Below are 21503 nucleotides of genomic sequence, written 5' to 3' on the forward strand. Positions count from 1 at the left end.
TAGCTTGTGATGTTGTGGCATTCTGTCTCCTCCTAGTAGTGGCTAGGCCACAAAAGTTTACAAGCATGCTACAGCCTTGGCTAAAAGATCTTTTAGGGTCTTTTAGGTCAAGCGGAAAAGGCTCATGCATTAAGATCCAGAGATCTCAAGTTTGATACCTGCTGCTAGCAACCCACCCAGGGCATCCATGTTACATGAGTATCTTGTGTAAAGCCAGGACATTTGGCAAAGACAGGGATGGTAATGTGCCAGCCATTACATAACATGTAAATCTTGAGAATGTGGACCTCTTTGTTGTGACGGCACTTCTTTCCAATCCAGCTGATTGTATAGGCATATGAGTCCAGTCAATGACATATGATTAGGAAAACCTAACTGATCAGCCTTAACACAACTATTGAGGGTTTGAACCACATGCGTATGAAATGATGTATGAACCATATATCAAGTAAAATCAGGTAGCACTGGTGGCAATGGTGATTCATGTTTAGAAGTCTCTATTGTATCACGGAGTACCAGACTATTTAAAGTGACACTATAATCACACACATGATTTGTGTACATCCTACTGATATTGGTCTCAACCTATGAATAACTGAGGAAGGTGTGACAACTTCAACACATTCAAAGTCTGTCAGACGATAGCTGGACAATATGTTTGGTACACCTGACTACATGTGAAGCTTTCACACAAATCTCAGATTGGCAAAGATCCCCCCCAACTTGAACCGAAGGGCAAAAAAAAAGTAAGCAGAATATGAAGCATAGATGCAAATTTACCACCTGCTTCTCCATAGATGAGCAATTAAATTACTGAACCAGACCATGAAACAAGATACCTCCCTAAATGAGGCCTACAACTACCATGTTCTTAGGATGAGATCCTGGATCCGGATGCAGTCATTGTGGCATATCTATGTAAGATCAGCTTAAATAATAGATATATGTGACTTATGGGCATGTTGATTACTGTTAACAAGTTGTATAATGCATGGGAATGAAGATCACAATTGGTTGAATGAATTTGCAGACAAAAATATTAACAAGGTATTGTTATCTTAAACTAGAGGACCTAAATATTTTCCTGAAGTGTGATCCCAGCAACTGCATGTCCCACAAACAAATGGGAATATTTGTGTCATAACACACGTGCAGCGAGCTGTACTGTGTCATCATGTGGATGGCAGGGCTGAAGATTCCTTGGTTTTTGCAGGACCAAATTGATCTTGTAGCCAACCGTGTAATGAGACATCAGCAGTGTAGGTGTAGCACAAAAGATGTGTTGCTAGCATTACATTTCCCAAGGCCAATAGGGTCTGGTTTTCAGAGTTGTTGAGCACTTGCAGAATCCATTTGTTTCAGCTGGAGTTCAGCATCTCTGAATATCAGGCCCAGAACATATAAAATAGCAGAAACAACACTGCAATATGGCATGTGCGTTTTCTGCACAGAAAGCCTCAGGAACATTTCATCAGCTGTGGAGATATGGCTGTGGTCATTTTTACCTCTCAACGCTGTGTCTCAAACATTACAACTTATAACACAAGACCTGCTAACCATTCTCAGGCTTCTGTTGCCTCCCCACAGCACTGCATAAACTGGCAGATATTAGGGACTTAAAATTAGACAGTTCTTCAGTGTTCTTCTATAGGTGCGAAAGAGGGTGACCTGCAAAAGAAGCAAAATTCCAGTAGTTACAATCTTCCAGATACAGTGTTGTGGATACTTCCTGTATAATATAGCTAGTGGCTATGACTAGAGTTGGGTGGAACTTTTTATGGCTGAAAAATACAGATTTGGGTTGATTGAAACATTTCACAAATTAGAGTTGGATTTGCCAAAAAAAAAAAAAATTCTGAAAAGAAAATCAACATTTTGTTTTGATACTTTCAAAACTAAACTTCTTGTTTGTATTCAAAATAACTTTTCATTTTGAATTTTCCTTCAATTTTTTTTAAAGTTTGGAAAAAAAATCTCTAAAATTCTGAAAAATTGAATTTTGGTCTGAACCAAACATTTTGTTTGACTTGAAATCATTTTTTTTTTCAACTTCGTTTTGCTAAAAAAATGGTTTCAGGTTGCCCCGTATCATTTCAATCCCCTCCCTCCCCCCCCCCCCCCCCGAATGATTTTTTGGTTCAGACGCCAAACTGAAAAAAGTTATTTGCACAGCTCTAGTTATGTCCTGTTCTGTGTTTGTGTTCTAGAGTGACAAGGAGCTACTTATTCCATCCCCATGCCTCTTTCTTTTCCTAGGGAAATAGCAGGGTAAGATTTTTTGTGTAGCTCCTGAAAGCAATAGGAAAGAATGGTTTATCTATTGACCTACACATCACTGTTTCTTTGAGGAATAGCTTACAGTTTAGGGAGGTGGGTCCAGCTTCCCGCCTCACCCCACCCCCGTTAGCTAAGGGTGTAGTGTATTGTCAGCAGCAGCTGCTCGATAAGGCACACTTGGAATCTGTGGAAAGGAATGGCAAAATATGCTCATGAGCATGCATTTTAGGGCCACCCTAAGGTATTGTGCTCTGGCTGGCAGGAATTCTGTAAAAAAGGATGAACAAAGCACAGTGTGTTTGTTCCCTTTCTGCTATTTCAGGCAGGGCATGGATTTAGTCCAAAATATATTTAAAGTAAGTAAAGCTGCCTGAAATACCTTTCTCTAACAGAGCACACTGCATAGTCCATGGCACAGCCAATTGCGACCTGAATCTGAGCACGCACTGATCAGAGGATGTAAGTCAGATGGTTGTTTATGAGTAGTCTGTAGCAGTGTGCACTCTCTTGCATCCACATTATGCTCAGGGAAGAGAGGAGACAAAACGGGGGCTCTCTAGTGGTGATATATACTGCATCAAGTGCAGAAAATAAATTGTTCAAAAAAATGTTATGGTTAATTGAACATTGAGATCCAGCATGAAAACTAGCTTGTAGCTGCTAGTATTTTCACTTCATTTCATATTCCCTGTAATCAGGGGTGAAAGTAGAAATAGGGACTTACTAGTACGGGGCTGGGTTGCGGCCGGCTCTGGCCCCTGGAAGGGGCGGGGCCTCGGGTGGGAGGGGCGGGAATTGGGGGGGTCAGAGCCAGCCCTGGCCCGCCCCATACCGGTAAGTGCCCTCCCACTCCCTCGCCGGGGTAGCAGCGGCAGCCAGGGGCTCCGGCAGCAATTTAAAGAGCCCAGGGCTTGGCTGCCGCTACCGCCCTGGGCCCTTTATATCGCTGCTGGAGCCCCTGGCTTCTGCTACCCCAGGGCTCTGGCAGCAGGGCTCCGGGGGCTATTTAAAGGGCCCAGGACTCCCCTGCTTCTACCGCCCTGGCCCTTTAAATAGCCCCCGGAGCCCTGGGGTAGCGGCAGCGGGGCTCCCGCAGCTATTTAAAGGTCCCAGGGCAGTAGAGGCAGTGGGAGCCCCGGCCCTTTAAATAACCCCCAGAGCCCTGCTGCCGCTGCCCCAGGGCTCCAGCAGTGGGGCTCTGGCGGCAATTTAAAGAGCCTGGGGCTCCAGCCGCTGCTGGGAGCCCCAGACCCTTTAAATTGCCGCCTGGGGAAGACGGGCCGTCCTGGTACGGCGCATCGGCTCTTGCCAGCTTACTTTCACCTATGTCTGTAATCCACAGTTTACTAGTCCATCCCTGGTACCTTTCAACAGTTGAGGACTGTGCATTCCCATCCCAGCATATGCTATTGCAGCTGTAGTGCTGGTACATGCCTCAACTGCTCCACCCATGCCCAAGAATCTCATTAGTGGTTCTTTGTGTTTCTCTGATGTGGCTTTTGCTGTAGCCTCTGCCCATTACCAGTCTAACGAGCATATTTTTCCACTGAGGAGACACGGAATCAAATGCCATACTAGAAATTGAGATCTGCTGAGATTTGAGCCACAACTCTTGGAGTCATTGAAGAAAAATTAAGATCTTCCAGAGCTTCTTAGATGAACTGATTGCAGGCATTTGAATGGCACTCTGATGTACTTCAAGATTGGAGTGATTACTAGTGAGCTGCACAGAAATGGTGGTGATATGTTACCTCTGTCTGGGTACTTATGGCCCCCATCACTGTGGTAGATTGTGTTCCTGTGTGTGATACCAAGGTGGCAGATGTCAGCGGAAGTTTATGCGGTGTTATTGTAGCCATGTTGGTCCCAGGATATTAGAGAGACAGGGTGGGTGAGGCAATATCTGGTCACCTGAAGAAAAACTCTCCATAAGCTTGAAAGCTTGTCTCTCTCACCAACAGAAGTTGGTCCAATAAAAGATATTACCTCACCTACCTTGTCTCTTTAATTGGAAGTTTATGCCATAGGTCGGACACAAGGAAGTGTGTATCGGATAACACTTTTACTACAGTGAACACAGAGGTGCCCCTGTAGTGTTTGTTACGTATGCTTTCAGCAGGGCCGACTCCAGGGTTTTGGCCGCCCCAAGCAGCCAAACAAACAAACAAAAAAAAGCCGCGATCGTGATCTGCGGCGGCAATTCGGCGGGAGGTCCTTCGCTCAGAGCAGGAGTGCGGGACCATCCGCCGAATTGCCGCAGAACAGCTGGGCGTGCCGCCCCTCTCCGAAGTGGCCGCCCCAAGCACCTGCTTGGTAAGCTGGTGCCTGGAGCCAGTCCTGGCTTTCAGTCAGATGAATGTGGCTGAGTCAGTCTGTATGGGGAGCTGGGGCATTTGAGGTTGTAACTGAGCATCATGGTTGGGGAGGTGCCGATTCTCTATTAGGATTATATGGGGATCTTCTGGTTCTTACCCACCAGCTCACAACACCATAAACAGTAACTCATGGTGGGCTCATACATGGGGAAAAGAGGGAAGTTAGCAATTATGGTTCTGCTAGATAAAATTAGATAGGAATGTCTAAAAACACTGGGTGGCTGGATGGGGATTTCCAAAGCATGAGACTGTAGGCCTGGTTATCAGAGATAGCAAGCACCTGCAGCTTCCATTGACTGCAGCTGGACTTGTGGGTGCTCAGAGCCAGCACCTTTGGAAGCCCTCCCCTGAGGGGCCTAGAGAAGAGAGACTCAGGCAGTGCGGAGGTAGAATGGTATCTATCTAGTCCATTATAAATGCACCCATCATGATGGCCACAGGGTTATACCAACAGTCTGTAGCAGAGTGCAGTCTCTGAGCATGTCCACTTGTGACCCAGCATTGCTACTGCAGACACTTCGCCTGTTTTCTCTCCTGGGTTTTCAGCAATTCACGCAGCTTTCAGCACGTTCAGTTGCTGAAGTGACTTCGCCCTCCAGGTCACTTGCGTCCACCCTTTCCAGAGCATTAAGATACAAACAAACCACAAAATCAAAAATAATTTTCTGCCACCAGTCACAGGCCATTCCCTGTCCCTCCATCTACCCTCTCTTGAGACACTCTTCCAACCCTCCTGGGTTCTGCTGTCTTTCCCTAACCTAGGACTTCTGTGGGAGTCTCTCTGCTCCTTGCAAAGCCCCCCACCCTCCCTTTTATACAATGCCGACTCTCTGGCTGCTCTCCCTGGAATTCCTCTCTGTTCAGGTAACTCAAGGGCTTCTTCAGGAGCCTCCTTGCAGCTCCCCACTTCAATTTAGCTCTTGCTGTCCTTTTAGTTAGGTACTCTTCACCAGGGCAGAATTTGGTTCAATATATATCTTAAAATAAGTCATAGCCAGCTATATACTACACTAAATCTTCGATTTCCATTTAGTTGCTTTTTTGAGTTCAGAATAATCAAAGAAACAAAACCAAAAAGATTTCCCCCCTTTAATGTCATGCTACGTATTTGGAGGGACACTATCCAGGCCACTAGCTCTAAAATTAGAACTGCCTGCTGTGGTTTGGTTTGTGGACGCATGTTATGATATTTCTGCACTCTGCATGTCTGTTCTGTTCTCGTAAGCAGGTAGGATATTGAAATAATTGCTTCAGAGAACAAGATGCTTGTGAAGGAAATGACCTATTATTGGGCTCAGTTACCATATTTGTGGCTTTCAGGAAGCCACTGGAGTTTGCTTTCCTTCTTCCTCCTTGGTGTAGCCACTACTTGCCAAGTGTGTTGTCTATATTAATACCACAGGCAAAAAAAGTGAGTGTGGAAATGAGTGACTGTATCTGATTAATGTGCATCATGGGGAAGCAGCAGGAAGTGCTGAGGGCAGGAGTTTGAGAATCTGAGTCTGATGTCCATTTACTCTGAGGTTTCAAGCTGCCAAAGATCAATACAGTTAATGCTCTTATGAGGCTCTGTGTTTGTAGTGCAGTCCACAACACACCAGATCTGGCATTTAGTTAATGTACCAAATGGGAATAAGTCTGCATGAGCGGCTTGCTTCCCAGAGCGGTGTGTTTTCTGCCGAGCCAGATCAAGGGCCCGGATTGTGTGGCTTGAAGGCTCAGAGCTAAGGTTTCAGGCAGCATATTCCCCCATCCACACACATCTGCATCCTGAGTACCCTACCACAACTACTCCTGCGGAGGTCTTAACATCAGTTCTTCCGGAGGAGTTTCCTTGTTCCCTGGCTTTCATGAAGTGCTGCATCAACCTGGAATATTTCATCTATAGCATAGGAGTTGGATTCTCTCTAGAATACCCATCCCCTTCTGCTTCTACAGCTGGCAGCGGCTGCTGCTGTGGCAGATCAGAGACTGTTCTTTCCTGGAGGTGCAAGTTAAACTGCCAAATACAATCTGTCTGAGGAGCCGGGATCCAGTCTCTCTAAGCAGTCAAAATCACTGTGGTATCTCCATACCCCTTATGTTGTTAGGTAGCACTGTCATACCACTTTTCATTCTTCAGTGCAAACATTAACAAATGAATCCTCCCACCACTCCGAAGCATGCAAATAAATATTTCATTTTACAGCTAGGGAAACTGAAAGAGCAAGGCTTTATGATTTGGCCCACATCACAGACAAATCGGTGCTAGAGGTTGGATTAGAACCCAGGCAACCCTGCCTCCTTATCCTATGCCCGACCCACTGAGACTACACCCCCTGGTAATCTGAATATTGAGATTAGGGTGGAAAAAAACAGGAATGTCATGGAGGAGAAACATTTAACTTCTGTTTTCCAAACATGTTACCTGCCAAACCTAAATTCACTAATGAATGAGCTGGGAATGGGTGACAGGGGATGGATCACTTGATGATTAACTGTTCTGTTCATTCCCTCTGAAGCACCTGGCATTGGTCACTGTCAGAAAACAGGATGCTGGGCTAGATGGACCTTTGGTCTGACCCAGTATGGCCTTTTTTATGTTCTTATGTCTGTTTAACCCCTTCAGCTTTTGACTTATCTTCTAGAAAGTCAAGTTTATGGTAAAAGTACATTCATTCCTGTGAAATAATGCTGCTTTCTAAGTACTGCTCCAGAAGTAAAAATTCACAATTATTGGCCCAGATAAATGTGTTTTTTTTAAATGTGCATGCACGCTGTGTAATTGCAATTTATGTATCTAGAGAATTAGATGAAACGTCTAGGTTTCATTGTGTGGAAAAAATGCAATATGTCTGTCCATTTTACATGAAATTTTAAATATAGAAAAAGACCATGAGTGGGATTTTCCAAAGCACTTATGTGTCTGAGGAGCAAAATAGGATTTATATTCCTAAATTACTTAAATGTTTTTGAAAATTCCACTCAATACGTGTTACCCAATTTCATCCACTTAATTTTCTCTAGCTCTGTCTGTGTTTCACTCAACCTCCAAATGCACGGATGAACTAATTTTTCCCTATACAATCCCTGTTCATTCTTTGCTCTTCCCATTGTGAATCTAAACATTGTTGATGACATGAAAAAATTCTTTCCAAAGAGAATTTACCCTTTGACTTACATAGAATTGTAGAAGATTAGGGCTGGAAGAGACCTCAGGAGGTCATCTAGTCCAACCTTCTGCTCAAAGCAGAACATTCCCCTTTCTTGTCCCTCTTCTCCTCCTAACCTCCATGAGCTACAAGTATAGTTGTTTCATTAATTAAACTTATGCTGAAATTGTGGAAAAATCCATCCAAATGTCACAGAGAAAACAAGTAACTTTCTCACCAGACTTTTGGCAAAACGTGCTGAAAGACACATTTTGTCAGTTTGTGTGTGAAGCATTGCTCCCTAATGTCTTTCTGTGTTGTATCAGCCAATGGATATCCTACCCTTCCTTCCGACTGGTGGAAACAAGAAAATGCAAAGCTTTTGGGTCTGTCTTCATGCCTTTTTCTGACATTACAGACAGGATGCGACTATATCCCCAGAATGTGGCATTTGGACAATGGATATTATTGCAGGTGGCCAACTCCAGACAGCCCTGCTCATGATTCTGATTTCTTGCTGCTGTGGGAGTCCTATTATCTGGGCTGGCATAGAAGGATAACAGGGAGGGGGAATTTCTTTACTGGTAATTGAGTTTTTAGGAATTCACTTATCTGCATTTACATATCCTTTACAACTATATTATGATAAGACAGCTTAGATAGCCTACCTCATAGTAATGAAGTCAAGCCTAATAAGTCCCTCCTCCCCCAATTTCCTCATTGAGACGGGTACGGCATATTGTTTTATTTTCTGATAAGGCCTCTGTTACTACTTTACACAATTCATGCTGGGTAGCCAGCAAAGCTTTTGTATATGGACACTTAGATCACCAAATGTTCTGTTTTTTTCTGACTTTACCTGCTGCAAGAATGGATCGCATACACACTGTCTGGTTTGGCATAGTAACCCAATTATCAGCTAAGAAATTACCATTTACAACTCAAGTACTTTTCTATTCTGCTTCACATCGAGTGCAATATACTTGACGTTTTTCATCTTCAAAGTGTTCTACAAGTATGAAGTGATTAATCATCACAATTCCCTGGAGGGGTAAGTCAGATTCTCATTCTGCAGATGGGGAAAGTGAAGGCAGAGAGCTTAAGTAATTAGTTTGAGGACACAGCAACTCCTGAGTTCAAAATTTCTGGCTCTCACTCCTGTGGTCAGCTCAGTAAATCATACTATTCTGTCACATACAAAAATAAGTGCTTTATGCAGTTCTTACTGTTTTCGGGGGGGGGGGGGGAAGTGCCTCTGTTTCCTTCCACAGAAATACATGTTGCCTATACTTTAAATTCCTTGGCTGCTTTTAATAAGAGGATTCTACTGATGTTCTATGTGGAATCATATAAAAAGTAATAGGCAATTGTTTTGTGTGATGGTTTTAAATAATGTACTAGAAGCTTGGGATCTACCTAGATGCTCTTCCTTGTAACATTTAAATGTTTAACACAGGCTGTGGAGGGAGGGGAAAAAAGCAAAATGGAATAAACTGAAGTGACGCAAGAGGCAACCAGCAAGTTCTCTTGAGTGAAGCTGTGCTGTGACTCCCTGCCTGTGTTAGCCAACTGCTAGATGACAGCTGCGTCAGAACATCAGTGTTTTGTAAAAATTATTTCCCCTGCTAGTCATATGAGAGTTGCAAAATTCCCTCTTGCCTCCACACCCTTTGAATGAAGAGATTAGTTGTTGCACTAGCAGAACAAAGCCTATTATGTAAAAATGAAAGTGGCTCTGAATTTAAATGGTGCCACTTGACCTGAAAAAGGTAATATCCCTATAAATTGCATGGTGATGGAGCATCATGGACAAGATTCAAATGACACTCCATGGTGCAAATGAGATGTTGGTAAATGGGTGTAAATCTATGGGAGTGTAAATTGTATTGCAAGGTGGAGGGAAGGAAGGTTTGTAGCAGGGAGAGAAACCAACCGAAGGATTTTGCCTACAAGTGAAAAGTCAAAGGCAAAGTGCAAGAATAGTAATTGTTTTTACTGTAAGTAGCACATATGCTATGCACCTATAAAATGGTGGTGTGATTCCCCAAGACTTTGATCTGACAACTTTAAACTTTATCTGGCAATCATAATGAGAGTTAGACTCTTTGCTTACACAGTATCTTTAATCTCAGGATCTTCTCAAGAAAATTTCTTTGAACAGCACTGTTAGGTAGATTTACCCATTTTACATTTGGGTAAACTGAGGCACAGAGTAGTCAAGGGATGCACTGTGTGTTATTTGCTGAGCAGAGAGTCCTGGGCCTAGACCTTTGCTTGAACCACTGGAACACTCCCTTTTGTTAGTCCCAGGAGAGCTCTACATTCTCTAACATATATGCTGTTGGACTGCAATAAGAGAGATTGGAAAGTCTGGACTGATAAACTGGTATTTCTTACTGGTTATGTGTTTTATCTTGGGAGGGCGGGGGAGTCTGAACAGAAACAGCTGGTATGAGATATGTATTTTATCTAAGTTTAACATACTGGGATATATTCTCTCACTTATCTGGATGACTATTCTAATGTTATACAGAGTGGGATTCGGTAATTACAGGTTCACAAGAATCTAGCTGTTTGTGATTGTGAGTGTGTTACCAGAACCCATCTAATGTGCTAATGATAGCAGGCAAAAATGGATAGTTATTTTTTTTTTTTAACCTGGGTATGCAGATTTGCTTAAAAGGACAAGAGATCTGTTTTGCTTAATAAACTACAAATCATTGTTTGGTGGGATGTGGTTAAGGGCTGTAGGTGTGAAATTATATCTGCTGGCTGTGGTTTATTGATTTGACTATATAGCAGGCTGCAGGCACACAGCTATATAGATATGTATCCCTCTTCCCTGTCTGCCTGCTGCTGTTATACTTGTGAGTAGGTAGAGTATCAAAATCCTCAGCTGCCATCTCTCTCTTCCACTCTTCCCCACTACATGTAGCCCCACTTCCCTGCTATGTGCCCAGCACTGACCGTATCCCCCTTAGCAGATACAGGCCCTTCTGCTCCCTGCCTGACTCTACCTTTTCCTGCTGACCAACCCCTCTGCATAGACTTCTCCTGAGTGATGTGCCAGGAAGTCCCCACTCAGCTACTGCTCTGAGCCTACCACTTCCTGCTGCTTCCCCATGTCAGGCAGGGGAGTCTAGTAATGGTGGAAGGAAGAATAAGACTCCCAGGTATGCTATGGGAAGAGACCGATTACTAGCAGAGGGGAGGAGGGTTAGGTTAGGATAGGCCTGTCCTGATCACATGAAACACTCCAGGATTGGCCAGTGAAGTAAGGGTTAAGTGTCATGATAGGTTGTGTGTGACTTTTCGAATCTTTCTGCTTGGCACAGCAGTGGATTCATTATGAGGAAATGAAAACAATTCAGCCACTCACGATGACATCAATTATGTGAAGGATGCAGCTGGAGCTCAGCAAAATGAATATATCCCCTGTACACGAATAATCAATGAAAGGCATTGATTGGAAAATAGCTTTCAATTGGCTATTTGATCCCATTAAAAATATAGTAAATACCTCTCCCACGTTGGAGTCAGTAGATTTTATCTAATGAGATAGAAATAAAATATTAGCCATTTGGAATGATTGAACTGCCTTGCAGAACAAAGATCACTAATTGGAGATGGGAGTTGTAATTGAAAATGGACAAATCAAGCCTTTTTTCTGAAGCATTAGAAAAGACCTGACTGAAATTTAGACTGGTGAAAAATTTCCTGTGGCCTTTGGCATAGGGGGGTGTAATCCTGATACCATACCTCAATGCATCCAGGATTTCATCCATTGTATATTTTCTTTTCTGTGTATTTATCAGCCTCAGATAGGGACCAGAAGAAGTTGCTGTTAGCATTTGCAGACAAGGTTATGTCTGGTTGGGCGTTATCTTTGTACGGTTGGCAGTTAAGACCTTGATGTCTCATCATCTTCTCTAGTTGACTTATCTTTGTGATTGGGCTTGTTGAGGAGGACAGACTTCTATAACAGTGGTTCTCAAACTAGGGCCGCCGCTTGTTCAGGGAAAGCCCCTAGTGGGCCGGGACGGTTTGTTTACCTGCCGCGTCCACAGGTTCAGCCGATTGCAGCTCCCAGTAGCCATGGTTTGCCGCCCCAGGCCAATGGGAGCTGCAGGAAGTGGCGCGGGCTGAGGGACGTACTGGCCGCCCCTTCTCGCCGCCCCCATTGGCCTGGAGCTGCAAACCGCGGCCACTGGGAGCTGAGATCGGCCGAACCTGTGGACACGGCAGGTAAACAAACCAGCCCGGCCCACCAGGGGCTTTCCCTGAACAAGCAGCGACCCTAGTTTGAGAACCACTGTTCTATAACTCCACAAATGAGGGCTCTGGAGGAAGAGACACTGTTGCCCACCATGGCCCCCGAGGACTGTTTCAAGAGGAAGGCTTTAAGCCTGCACAGAAGGTTTCCTCTCTCTCTCTGCCAGGTATTTGGATATAACATGTCTTCTGTTGTATCTCTTTGGATCTCCAGTAGTAAGGATGAGTGCAGAAGGATGGTGGCTTGACCCTGAACAGATATTGTATTTGAAAACAATAATCGGAGGTCACCATAATTAATAACATGAAATTTAGTCACTTGAAGGAACAATCAGCTTTAAGGTTGAAAAGCCTAAAGCTTATGTACTGTTCCTTGATTGTTGTCCTATCCGGAAGGCCTCAACCTTTGGGACAGTAGGTATTTTAATTTGTCTTTCCCACCTCCAAATGATCATTCCTATCATGAATGGTAAGGGGAAAAGGCAAACTATTAAACTAACATTAGCTGAACTAGTCTATTCAAACTACCATAAAAATTGTATTATGGCATAAAGTAAAAGTTTAACACCTGCTAGTTTTTTCCATCTTACTTCCAATTCCTCCTTGCCTGGCAAGAAGATTGGTTTAAAAACCCATTTGGTGTTTATATACTGGGATAAGGTGTCGTAGACATACCTCTGACAGATACTTAGTGGAATGGAGAACAAATTAGAGGTGAAATAGAATGAAATAGATACTGAGCAGAACCTTTGTCTAGAACTCTGCTCATACTAAACCGTTTTTTCAAAAGTGGAAAAGTTTGGTTAGTTTAATCATTTTAAAATGTTTTTGTACCTTTGCACTTCCTGGATTTGGCCAGGACAAGAAATGCAAGTGTGGGAATCTCACAAGAGAGCCTGATCTCCTGAGACCAAACAGGCTGAGATAAGCATATCTGGAAGTTTTGTGTGCCTGTCAGAACCAAACTGAACCTTTTGAGGTCCATCCATCATGAGGAATGAAACACAATGCCTGCAGCCATGATTGTAGGTACAGATATCAAGTTAGGTCAATTTTTAAGGTTACCGTTCTGTAGAGTGTTCCTTTATGAGAAGCCATATTCCAACCACACCTGAAAGTATTGGTTCCCTCTTCCCCCCAAGTTTAAAAAAAAAAAAAAAATCTAGCCTGCCTAAAGTTGCAACCTTAAGGTAAAAAAAATTGTCATGTTTTCACAGCATAGAATCATAGAATATTAGGATTGGAAGAGACCTCAGGAGGTCATCTAGTCCAACCCCCTGCTCAAAACAGGACCAGGACCAACCGCAACTAAATCATCCCAGCCAGGGTTTTGTCAAGCCAGGCCTTAAAAACCTCTAAGGATGGAGATTCTACCACCTCCCTAGGTAACACATTCCAGTGCTTCACCACCCTTCTAATGAAATAGTTTTTCCCAATATCCAATCTAGACCTCCCCCACTGTAACTTGAGACCATTGCTCCTTGTTCTATCATCTACCACCACTGAGAACAGTGTAGCTCTATCCTCTTTGGAACCCCCCTTCAGGTAGTTGAAGGCTGCTATCAAATCCCGCCTCACTCTTATCTCTTCTGTCAACTAAATAAGCCCAGTTCCCTGAGCCTCTCCTCATAAGCCATGTGCCCCAACCCCCTAATAGTTTTCATTGCCCTGAGTTGGACTCTCTCCAATTTGTCCACATCATTTCTGTAATGGGGGGCCCAAAACTGGACACAATACTCTGGATGTGACCTCACCAGTGTTGAATATATGGGAATAATCACTTCCCTGGATCTGCTGGCAACACTCCAACTAATACAGCCCAATATACCATTAGCCTTCCTGGCAACAAGGTTCATACCATTGACTCAAATCCAGCTGCTCATTCACTGTAATCCCCAGGTCCTTTTCTGCAGAACTGCCACTTAGCTGGCCTGTAGCAGTGCAGGACTCTGCACTTTTCCTTGTTGAACCTCATCAGATTTCTTTTAGCCCAATCCTCCAATTTGTCTAGGTCACTCTGGATCCTCTCCCCCCAGCTTAGTGTCATCTGCAAACTTGCTGTGGCTGCAATCCATCCTATCATCCAGATCATTAATGAAGATGTTGAATAAAACCAGCCCCAGGACAGACCCCTGGGGCACTCCGCTTGATACTGGTTGCCAACTAGACATCAAGCCGTTGATCACTACTCATTGAGCCCAATGATCTAGCCAGCTTTTATCCACCTTATAGTCCATTCATCCAATCCATACGTTTTTAACTTGCTGGCAAGAATACTGTGGGAGACCGCATCAAAAGCTTTGCTTAAGTCAAGATATATCATGTCCACTGCTTTCCCCATATCCACAGAGCCAGTTATCTCATCATAGAAGGCAATCAGGTTGATCAGGCATGACTTGCTCTTGGTGAATCCATGTTGACTGTTCCTGATCACCTTCCTCTCCTCCAAGTGCTTCAAAATGGATTCCTTGAGAACCTGCTCCATGACTTTTCCAGGGACTGAGGTGAGGCTGACCGGTTTGTAGTTCCCCAGATTCTCCTTCTTCCCTTTTTTAAAGATGGGCACTATCTTTGCCTTTTTTCAATTGTCTGGGACCTCCCCCGATTCCCACAAGTTTTCAAAGATAATGGCCAATGGCTCTGCAATCACATCAGCCAACTCCCTCAGCATCCTCGGATGCATTAGATCTGGCCCCATGGACTTGTGCATGTCCAGGTTTTCTAAATAGTCCTTAACCTATTCTTTCACCACTCAGGGCTGCTCAGGGCCCATGGACTGGCTTCATTGACCATAGACAATATGAGATCAAGTCCAATCCAAGCCTTCTCCACAGTCTTTACAGGTCTTATAGTTTCCAGTTAAGTGCAGCTGATCCCACCCCCTAAATCCCCTCTGTCTTCAATCCCTCCATAAGGGCAGCCACATTCTGAAACCTGCTTTCGTCCCTTTTTATTCCCACCAGCTTGATATTGTTTCTAGGTGTTGTGCAGTGGACCAGCTTCCAAAACACAGGTTACATCTACACTATGACCAAGAGATCTGATTCCCAGCTCATATAGACATACTCACACAAGTTTTCATTGAGCTAGTGTATTAAAAATTGTAATGTAGCTGTGGTAGCACAGGCAGCAGCAGTGGCATCATGGGTACGTATGTACAGATTTAACATGGATTTGTACTTGATGCAGCTAGCCTGTGCCACCACTCACTGCTGCCTGTGCAACCTTGGCTATGCTACTATTTTTAGCCCACTGTCTTGATGAGAGCTAATGCAAGGATTTCAGTGTGAGCTGGGATTTCACACCCCTAGTTCATAAGGTAGAAGTAACCATAGTGTTAATCCCTTCCTACCCTGATCCAGCATGGGGTTTGCCCACCACATCACAACAAGGAAAATATAAGTTTACTATCATTGTGTTTTGTTCCATAACATGATAAACTGTCTGCAACTGTATAAAGTACTTGGTGGTATGATACTTTACTTCTGTATGAACCTCTTTCCTTGCTATAACTTAGAAACACTTCTCACATTTTATAGCCTGCCTCTCTGAAATCTACAAGCATGAATGATAAGACAAATCATTTGGAGGAAATCCCTCCAATAACTATTCATCATGTCCTATATTACTTTTTCATAAGAAGAATTCTTTTAGATCTGAAATGCATTATTTGTCAATTGATACTGACCGGATGTAACAGGATCTATGGATAATCTTTCTGTGCCATCACTAAGCTCAGTGAAATCTACTTAGCCTTTGCTTATCAAATGCCTAAGAGTACCAGGTAGTCTGCCAGAATACAGACAGTTGAAGAAACAATATTTTTGATGCATGGGCTTAGGTGGATAGCTTATTTGCTGTCTGGCTGTGTCACGTAAGCCAATAGAACAGGTGCAGAAATGGAATTTCAGAGCCTAGTTACACACTGTACAGTCAGACCAACCCACCAGCTGAGCGCTCTACACCTGCTATCAGGTTTGTATCCAGGAAATGAGGGTGTGATTTTTGGGGACAAGAATGCACATACCACATGCTCTGTTCAGTTCTAGCTGTGCACATGGCAGCAGTGGAAATTTCAGCTTCTCCTCTTCCACAATAAGAATAACAGACTGTATAGCCTGCTTCTTATCCATCCTGTAATTGCAGCAAATCAGTATTGTCTCCTGGACAAGACCTTTTATATACTAATATCTCTTGGTGAATTCATCCTTAAGATTATTTACCTGATGTTGGGACTAGAGAGGAGGCAGGTCCTAGGTACAGAGAGCAGGCTCTGTATAAGGGAACACAGCTGTGCTCATGAGTGCTCAGAGATCACAACATGGAGTAGTGTAAACTATCTAGAGCTGTGAATCATCAGGCTAGCCCTCATTCATTTCCAGCTGATGACTCTTCACAGATAAACAGATATGGTACAGATAAGAAAGCAGATGTTCACCACTGCTCAGGGAAGCAGCCTTGATCATGTCCTGGCCACAAGCTCATATTCCTTTTCTGGAAGCATTAGCACGTTTAAGGAGAAGGGAAATCAGGGTTGACTGGCTCAGGTGGGCACACTTAGATCTGAAGGAATGAAGTGTGGCCCAACCAGCAATCCATAGTATTATCAATCAGGATGGAAACCTATCATGACTAAACTATTTTTACTGACAGCACGAGTAACAACAACAAAACCCTAACATTGTGAGACTTGCATTAATATTGTAAGACAATGACTTTGCAGCTTCTGTCTAGTCTGAGAGCTCATTCTACAGCCGTCTTTGGAACTCCCATTCTCTCCTGTGCACCCACCTATGGCTGTAGTTTCACAATAAAGATTCAGGCCATCTCTATACTACTTTGCATACGCTTCAGCTGCTCTTCTATTTCCACTCATTTTTGTTCCAGAGAGGATCTTGTCTATGATTAATTGCCATTAGGATGCTATTCAACAGTTCTCTTTGGTCTTTAGCAACTCCATTGTGTGTCATACTCTCCCATTTGTTTTCTCTAAGAAGCTAAAGGGGGATTTTCACTTCAAATTATCTGTTGCAGGTGGGCAACAACAAAGAAATTGACTTTGCGTGTGCATTGCAGAATTTTTTATGCTGCTTCTCCATGATGGAAATATTTTTGTCCAGTGCAATGCTCTAAGAGGCAAATCCTCTCTGCAGCCTGACTTGCTAGGCTTGGGTGCTGGGACTCATCACAGGGTGAAGTGTGAGGAATCCACCTCTTCCAGTCATGAAATAACAGTGCTGTTACCCTGCAAAAGCTACTTCACCATCCAAATAGGATCCAAGGTCCAAGCATCTCTTCTCTCTGTGGAGGAACAAAGAATGGGGAACACATAGTGGCAGATCCTTCCCTTCTCCTCCCCCCCCCCTTTTCCCAGTCAGCACCTGTCCTGCCCCCAAAGCATCCCAGAGGAGGTGACTGAGAGTTAGGACACCTGGATTATATCTATGGCAATACTTCTTCTTGCTGTATGACCTCACCTAAATCACCTAACCTCTCTGTGCATGAGTGTAAAATTGGCTATTATCCTTAAATATTTACATGGATTTTGTGAGCCTTAAACTGCTTTGAGCTTCTGTAATGAAAGAGGATGAAGCATATGCAAATATTAATATATATATTTTAAGTATCAATAATATTGATCACTGTAGTTAGAGGGTTAATTACAATGCACATTTGCTTACTCAGTACCTCACCCATTATAATGCATTTGGAAATTGGCTAGATTATGCCATAAATACTTAATATTTTCATGCTTACAACATGGAGGACTGGCTCAAAGCACTTCTGTGCAATCATTCAGTTTTCTATGGGAGCCCAAGGAATTCAAGCTGCTTGTCCGAACTGGTCTCAGGTTAACCAATATTGTCCCTCGGTGTGTCAAGACAAATAGCTGTTGTGAAATCTTTTGTTTTTTAAAAATCCCTCCAAAATGTCAACATCTAAACTTAAAGGAAAAGCAGAAGAATGTCTGTTTAATGCACTCTTCAAAGCTTGTGTGGCTGCACATACTTTCTAAAGAAAGAATGCCAACAAACTACTTTTTACTCTCTTAAAATACACTTGAACATTCTGAGGCCTGGGTGTGTGGCCCTAAATGTACAGTCCTCCTCCTGTGAGAGTTTTGATTGAGTAACACTGATTTGGTCTGGTGTTTGGTTTTTTCCTCCATGTATAAATAAACCATCTTCACCTGGAAAGGTCTAGATCTGCAGTGGGTAGACCCAGGGCCGCCCAGAGGGGGGGGTGCAAGTGGGGCAATTTGCTCCAGGCCCCGGGCCCCGCAGGGGCCCTCACGAGAGTTTTCGGGGCCCCTGGAGCGGGGTCCTTCACTCGCTCTGGGAGCCCCGGAAAACTCTTGCGAGGTCCGGGCCCCCGGAACTTCTTCCGCTCCGGGTCTTCGGCGGCAATTCAGTGGCGGGGGGTCCCTCCGCTCCGAGACCCACCGCTGAAGTGCCCCGAAGACCTGCGACAGGGGGTCTTTCCGCCCCAGGACCCGCAGCTGAAGTGCCGGGTCTTCGGCAGCAGGGACCCCCTGCCGCCGAAGACCCCAGGTCCCCAGAATCCTCTGGGCGGCCCTGGGTAGACCTGCTACCTGCCTACCTTTTGTCCAAAACAAAATTGGCTGACACATTGTAATACAATGATTCTTGGTGTAATATAGTAAGCTTTCATCCAATTGTGTCAAACATCATCTTGCTGTAATGTAGCATGGCAACACTTTTTTGTGTGCCTTAAAAGTGATTTCAGGACCAATAATGCAATATTTTGCACAATTCAGAATCACCAGGACCAAACTGGGAGCATGCTGCAAAATCCAGTGTTAGCATCAACACTAGATGTGGGTCTGAACATGCCAAATGGATTGAAGTCCATTTTTCCCCCTAAACTAACTTTCCTGAGTTGTTTTTTTTTCTGGTTTTAGCTACCTATATTTCTCTCGAGTACTTGCCTGACAGCCTCAGACAAGGAATCTGGAGCACTTCTAAACTGGTGTCAGCTCCCGTTGCCGCACTGTATTTAACTGCATCGGTGAGAAGTGGGTGATTTGATAACGCTGGACAAGGTAATTGCCATGCCCAGAAATGACTACACCTCTATCCCAATATAACGCGTCCCGATATAACATGAATTCGGATATAACGCTGTAAAGCAGCGCTCCGGGGGGGCGGGGCTGCGCACTCCGGATCAAAGCAAGTTTGATATAACGTGGTTTCACCTGTAACACAGTAATATTTTTTTGGCTCCCGAGGACAGCGTTATATTGGGGTAGAGGTATACATTGGCTGACTGTATTCCAAAGGAAGCTGCATACATCCATAAAGGGCATCTAGGCAAAGGTTGTAGAGTTGAGGTTCAGGGGAGAGAGATGGGATGGGGGAATCTTTAGTTCTCTTCAGGGATGACCACGGGGGGAGAATAGTCAGAAATGTGTAAATTTCTTTTTTTATATATCTTTTCAAAATATGAATCCATAATAAGGAACATAATTAGAAGAGGTCACTCATTGGTGATCACTAAAATCTTGATAGACTGGTATGTCCTAGGACTGTTAATGACAGAAGTAAATTTATACTTCTAGGGTATAACTATTGGCTTCAGTGCATAGGTGCATGGATACCTTGGTGATAGGTACCTTTATAGATATTGGAGTTAGATAGATAAGTGGGGAAAGGTTAAGAAAGTACTGAGCATCTGTGAAAAAGAAGTGAGAGGACAAAGCAAAGTAAAACTGTGGAGTAACGTAGAACCATTTCTTAACTCTGAGTCTCATTGCACACTGTGCTGAGGTCAGTATTAAGATCCATTTCTATGCTTCAGAATCACTTAATTCAAAGTCTGGCTAGAATAATATCCAGTGAAGGTGTTGGCTTTCCAGCAGCCCTGCAGCTTAGCTTCCAGTACTTATTACAGATTTCACAATACCACTAGTCTCGGCAAACCTGGTCTTGCTAAGAATCTTAGAGAGTTGGGATTTTATCCCATCAGCCAGCTTTCCCATGTTACTAGGCTGTTAAAGTTGCATCCATTCTTTCTTTCTTTTTTTTTAAAAAAAGTCCTCAGGTTAGGCTGATGGCTTAGGAAGCAGCATTTGATTGGGGCTCTATACAGCTGCTGGCAGGAGCTTCTAAAGGGAAGCTATTTTCTCTATTCCCTTGTAAAAGGGCAATATTACAGAGCTTAAGGGAAAGAATGCTAGGCAGGAGGGAAGTAGACCTGCAGAAAAGTAGAGAGCAGCCGAAAGCACTGAAAAATGTGACAGCCAGTGGAAAGACAGAGGACAAAGGTAATCATAAAAAGACTTTTCTACATTCATGGGGTTGGCTACTAGCTACCTCTTTCTCTATCTTCTATAGAGCAGGTCAGGCAAACAGCTTTTTCCATTGAAAAATCGAGGGGGTTTTTTTGTGTTTTTTTTTTTTTTTTTAACTCAGTAAGAATTGCTGATTGTCACACTTGTCAGTAATAATGACAGGATTAGAATTACCTTTAGTTTATTGATCATGTAACCTAAAGATACCATAAAAGAAATTTTGTACGCAATTAGGTAAAATGAAAATGTCAAGACAAAAGAAATGAATTGTGGGAAAGCAATTTTCCCTCAAAAAAAGGAGTTTGTCGTCTCCTACACTATTAAAGGAAAGAGGGTTGGAACGTTAGATTGGGAATGAACACTGTCATCTTTCCACCAGGTAAAGAGGAAGGAACAAAATGACCTTCTCTTCACCATCTGTGGGGGTATATCTTCTCCCTATTCTGTATGGTGCTGTAATAATGTTTGATTAATAATCTCTGATTAAATAATTCCATTTGAGCCTGCTATTTGACAATCTCAAATTGTTATTAAATTAAAAACACACAACATGATACAGCATTTTGTCGTCTTTGTTGTGCTTTTACCTTCATGTTGGACTGAAATTCCCAGGGCCATTGATATAAGTCTGATAATAGAGGGTCATTAAATCAGGATGTTCCTCTGTTCAAATAAAAACATCCTAGACCATAGACCATCTCCCAGCCAGGAGAACTGGTTTGTCAAGTGAGTGGTTGCCTGGCAAAGAAGTCACCTGTGAGGGGTCTGGGATCACCTGGAGGCAGCTGATCCGGGACACACAAAAGCGGATCTCTTTGGGATCCTTGGCCATTTTCACCAGCTCAGGCAAAGCAAAGCTGCTGCAGGAGCCTGATGGGAGACTGGGAAGCTCTGCCTGCCTGAACTCAGATGATCCAACAAGGACTTACAATGGAAGGGGGAGGTAGAGTGAGGGTCATCGCCATCAGGATGTTTGTTTTCATTATGATCTGTACTCTGTGCTTTATCTATAAAGAGCAATGATGGTTTAGAATCTTGTGCAGGGACTGTCTGTGTGTCTGATATATGCTATGCATATTGAATGCCCCCTTGAAGAGGTACACCAGAAAACTCTCACCTTCAGATGCTGTACTGGGA

The 21503-nt window shown here is 43.5% G+C and overlaps 1 protein-coding gene across 6 annotated transcripts in view; it reads left to right on the forward strand.

The window, feature by feature from the left end:
• The window catches only part of FAR2 (fatty acyl-CoA reductase 2), a 224550-nt gene that overhangs the window by 30111 nt on the left and 172936 nt on the right, over window positions 1-21503 (forward strand). The window contains exon 1 of one of the 6 annotated variants that reach the window (XM_034784693.1): window positions 19096-19118. The exons of the other annotated variants lie outside the window; for them this stretch is intronic. The gene's annotated coding sequence lies outside the window, so the exon portion shown is untranslated. Of the gene's footprint in view, window positions 1-19095; window positions 19119-21503 lie in introns of those variants that run through there. 6 annotated transcript variants of the gene reach the window in all.

The sequence above is a fragment of the Trachemys scripta genome, chromosome 1 (assembly GCF_013100865.1).
Source record: "Trachemys scripta elegans isolate TJP31775 chromosome 1, CAS_Tse_1.0, whole genome shotgun sequence".
In the NCBI taxonomy this organism is placed as follows: domain Eukaryota; kingdom Metazoa; phylum Chordata; order Testudines; family Emydidae; genus Trachemys; species Trachemys scripta.